Consider the following 5358-nt stretch of genomic DNA (forward strand, 5'->3'; position numbering starts at 1 on the left):
AGAAGGAGAGGAAAAAGAGAAGAAAGAGAGGAGGAGAAGGAGGAGGAGAGAGAGAAAAGAAAGAAGAAAGAAAGAAAGAAAGGAGAAGAAGGAGAAGAGGAGAAAGAGGAGAAGAAAGAGGAGGAGGAGAAGGAGGAGAGAGAAAGAAAGAAAGAAGAAAGAAAGAGGAGGAGGAGAAGGAGGAGAGAGAAAGAGAGAAAGAAAGAAAGAGAAGGGGAAAGGAGAAGGAGGAGAGAGAAAGAGAGAAGAAAGAAAGAAAGAAAGAAAGAGGAGGAGGAGAAGGAGGAGAGAGAAAGAGAGAAAGAAAGAAAGAAAGAGGAGGAGGAGAAGGAGGAGAGAGAAAAAGAGAGAGAAAGAAAGAAAGAAAGAAAGAAAAGGAGGAGGAGAAGGAGGAGAGAGAAGAGAGAAAGAAAGAGGAGGAGGAGAAGGAGGAGAGAGAAAGAGAGAAAGAAAGAAAGAAAGAGGAAGAGGAGAAGGAGGAGAGAGAAAGAGAGAGGGAAAGAGAGGGAAAGAAGGAGAAATGGACTTCCTGTCAGAGAGAAAGAGGTGGGAAGAAAGAGAGAGAGAGAAGAGAAAGCGAGAAGGAGAGAGGGACTTGTTGTCTGACAGAAAGAAAGAGAGGGATGGAGGGAGGAGGAGGGATGGAGAGAGGGAGGAGGGATGGAGGGATGGAGGGATGGAGAGAGGGAGGAGGGATGGAAGGATGGAAGAGGGAGGAGGGATGGAGGGATGGAGGGATGGAGGAGAGAGGAGGAGGGGAGAGAGGGAGGGATGGAGAGAGAGAGAGGGATGGAGAGAGGGAGGGAGAGGGAGGGGGGTGGAGGGATGGAGAGAGGGAGGAGGGATGGAGGGATGGAGGGATGGAGAGATGGAGAGAGGGAGGAGGGATGGAGGAGGGAGGGATGGAGGGATGGAGAGAGGGATGGAGGGATGGAGGGATGGAGAGAGGGGAGGGATGGAGATGGAGGGATGGAGGGAGGGAGGGATGGAGGGATGAGGGATGGAGGGGGAGAGACTGGATAGAGGGATGGAGGAGGGAGGGATGGAGGGATGGAGGGATGGAGGGATGGAGGGATGGGAGGGAGGAGGGTCCCTGAGTAATAAAGTGTATGAAAACACTACTGTGTCCATGTGGCTCCATGAATATTGAAGCGTTAGAGTTTGGATCTGCTCAGACACCAGACGTCTCCATAACTACTGACTTCAACACACAAAAAACACTTTTACACACAATTACAACAACAAAAATAAAAATTAAAAAACTGAATTATATAACGGTGATATCGGAGAATCTTCAGCGATTATTTAAAGATCATATGTTACGCAAAATTGACTCTGGAGTTGTGTTTTGTTTCATGTTTGTTTCGTCTGTCGACGTCTCCAAAGCTCAAAATGCTGTGTTCCACTTTGTGATGTCATGAAGTGGCGGTTTTCACACTAACAGCTCATTTTAACTTGAGTTCAGCAGAAACGGTCGGATCCAGAGGCTGAAATGATCCAGATGATTCTAGTGAGGGTGTGTGGAGTTTAAAAACACAGTGGAGCACGCTTTGGTGCACTTTGGAAAACTTTTCACACTAGATGCAAAAAAAAAATCAGAAGGTTTGACAAATTAAACTTCGTGAGCAAAACATAAAAAGGGACTTTGTGATTCAAATATAATCAGACTTATAAACTTACGTGATCATGTGGAGTTTGTGCCACATTTATAACAAGTTTCCAAAAATGTACCAAAGCAACTGAAAAACAAATTATATATACAAATATATACATATACATACATATATATGTATATATGTATGTATATGTATATATGGGTCCAGTCAAGTGGTAACGGAGGGAAACAGGGGCAGATTTTTGACATTCAAATGTCTCTTATTCAGAAACTAGAGGAACTATTGAAATAAGTAAAGTATCAGAATGTAGGAAAGAGTTACACTCCAACAGGGTCAAGTTAAACCTGTGATATTCTTTCAAGTGTTGACAAAAAAAATTAAAAACTCATGTCGGTAACGGAGGGAATGAAATATGCAGCACTTTTTGGGCAATAAATCCAAACAGTGAAACTCTTTGGTTCACACTTACCATATCCTTAACAAACTGGTTTGAATATTTGCTTCATATAGTTTTTCTACCATATGGTACAAGATTAGGTTGAAAAAACCTCTTTACTTTTTGACTCATGAGATTTTTTTATTAAGAAAGGTCATGGTAACGGAGGGAAAAGTAACGGAGGGAAAATTGTACAAACAAGTAGAAGGTGCAGGATTTTACATAATTTGTCACTTTTTTTCTTCCAAATACTTTAATATTACTTCAAAATGAAAAGAAACTATTTATATAAAATATGTCTGTCCTTCCAAGCAAAATTTTTCATCATTTTAAATACTTTTTTTTTTTTTTTTTTTTTTTTAAAATCCTGTACCTTCATCAACAGTTCAAAGATGGAATAACACAAGATATGATGAAATACATCCATTTATTTACATGATTTTCAGGTCTTTGAAATTTGGGAAATAATTTTTGTTCCATGTTTCATACATGGTCTGTTTAAAACATATGGAACTTTAGAACCAAAAATGGTACAGAAAAAAGGTCAAGTTCAGTTTCATAAACTAGAGTACATATGTATCTGTTCAATACATTTTTATATCAGATGCATTAACTTGAATTTTTTGGCCTTGTTGTTTACTTCTGCTTGACTGGGATCATATATACACATATATATTCTGCTTCACTCAAGGAAAAATCTGCTCTGTTCCACCAGTATGTATATATATGTGTATATATATGTATATTTATGTATATTTATGTATATTTGTGCTCCTCACCTTCCTTGTGGAGTTTAAAAACACTTCCTGTATCACCACATGACATCACAAGTTGTAACAGAGTGTTTTCAGTTTGGTAGAAGAACTCAGTCTAAATCTGCAGGTTTGTTTGTGCGTTAAACATGTGAATGAAACAAACAACAACAACAACAACAACAACAAACAAAACAAAACAAAACACAGAAAACGTCGTAACATCCTTTGGACCCTTTAACGTTCCAGACCTCACGCTGACCCTGAAAACTCAAACCACTAAACCAGGAAATGTGACGTTCCGGACAAAACTGTATTTACATAATGTGGTCTGGAGTCCGGACTGAACCAGGACTAAAGACCACTTACCCGCCCCCCGCCCCCCGCGTCCACTCTGTCCCCCGTCCCTGCGTCCTCCTTCATAATTCATGAGACGACAGAGTTAATGCTTCACTCAGTTTCACTCAGTGTGTTTTATGGAGATGTTTATTGATCTGATTTCACTGACCCTGAGTCCAAAGCCCGAAGAAACAAAAAAATAAAAAAGATGTGGACTCGAAATGTTTTGATACCGATAATGAATAAAACTGTTCACATGACACGATTTTCTGAACTGTTCTAATGTCGTTTCCTCGTCAAAAAAACGACCTGGAAACAAAACACAAAAACACAAAAAGGTCTCAGGTTTTTGAGGAGGTAAAATCATCAGAACTCGACTTGAAGCTTCATCCAGGAAAAGTGTAAATGAAATAAAAACTGAAATCATCAAAATTACAAATTAAATATAATAAAAAGTCACATTTTAAATATTATTCAAGTGTTAGAACTAAACCAGGACTAAACCAGGACTAGATAAGGACTGAAAAAGAGAACAGGACTCAAGACTAAACCAGGACTACACAAGAACTGGACCAGGACTAGACCAGGACTAAACTAGAACAAGAGACCAGGACTGAACCAGAACTAGACTTACTAGACATTGGGACTAAACCAGGACTAAACCAGGACTGATTGAGGACTCAACCAGGACTCAAGACTACACCATGACTACACAAGAACTGGACCAGGACTAAATCAGACCAAGAGACCAGGACTAGACCAGGACTGAACCAGGACTAAACCAGGACTGAACCAGGACTAAACCGGAACAAGAGATCAGGACTAGACCAGGTCTGAACCATGACTTGACTACGAGTGAACCAGCACTAAACCAGGACTCAACCACGATTAAACAAGGACTAGACCAGGACTAAACCAAAAAAAGAGACTGGAATTAAACCAGGACCAAACCAGAACAAGAGACCAAGACTGGACCAAGACTAAACAAAAACTGAACCAGGACTAGAATAGAACAAGAGATCAGGACTGAACCAGGACTAAACCAGCACTAGACCAGGATTGGACCAGGACTAGACCAAGACTAAACAAGAACTAGACCAGGACTAGACCAAGACTGAACCACAACTCAACCAGGACTGAAACAGGACTAAACCAGATCAAGTGACAAGGACTAAACCAGGACTGAACCAGGACTAGATCAGAACTAGAGACCAGGACTAAACTAGATCTGAACCAGAACAAGAGTCTAGAACTGAACCAGGACCAAACCAGAACTGAACCAGGACTAAACCAGAACTGAACCAGGACCAAACCAGAACTGAACCAGGACTAAACCAGGACTCGACCACGATAAAACAAGAACTAGACCAGGACTAGACCAGGACTCAACCAGAACAAGAGACCAGGACTAAACCAGGACTGAACCAGGACTAGACTAGGAGTGAACCAGGACTAAACCAGAACTCGACCACAATTAAACAGGAACTAGACCAGGACTGAACCAGAACTAAACCAGGACTCGACCATGATTAAACAAGAACTAGACCAGGACTAGACCGGGACTGAACCAGGACTGAACAGAGGACAAGAGCCTGGGACTGAACCAGGCCTAAACCAAAACACGAGACCAGGACTGAATCAGGACTAAACAAGATCTAAACCAGGACTCGACCACGATTAAACAAGAACTAGACCAGGACCAGACCAGGACTGAACCAAAACACGAGACCAGAACTAAACCACGACTCATCCAAGACTGAACAGAACTACACCACGACTAAATAAGAACTAGACCAGGACTGAACCAGGACTAAACCGGGACAAGACTAGACTGGGACTTGAGACCAGGACTGAACCAGGACTAAACCAGGACAAGACTAGACTGGGACTTGAGACCAGGACTGAACCAGGACTAAACCAGGACAAGACTAGACTGGGACTTGAAACCAGGACTGAACCAGGACTAAACCAGGACAAGACTAGACTGGGACTTGAGACCAGGACTGAACCGGGACTAGCCCAAACTAGACTTGGACTAAACCAGGACTAGATGTTGTTAACCTGCGGTAAATACGGTAAAAGTTAAATTTTTCTTTTTAATTATAAATTTATCCAACTTGTAACGTCGGTCGACCGTGAGCGGCTTGGGGTTCAGTGAGCAAGGTAAAAAACAAATCCAGACACAGACCGGTACTTGTGGTCCACAGTTTACTTT

Source organism: Boleophthalmus pectinirostris, unplaced genomic scaffold (genome assembly GCF_026225935.1).
Source record: "Boleophthalmus pectinirostris isolate CB_2022bp ecotype Guang Dong unplaced genomic scaffold, ASM2622593v1 HiC_scaffold_3, whole genome shotgun sequence".
Classification (NCBI taxonomy): Eukaryota; Metazoa; Chordata; class Actinopteri; order Gobiiformes; family Gobiidae; genus Boleophthalmus; species Boleophthalmus pectinirostris.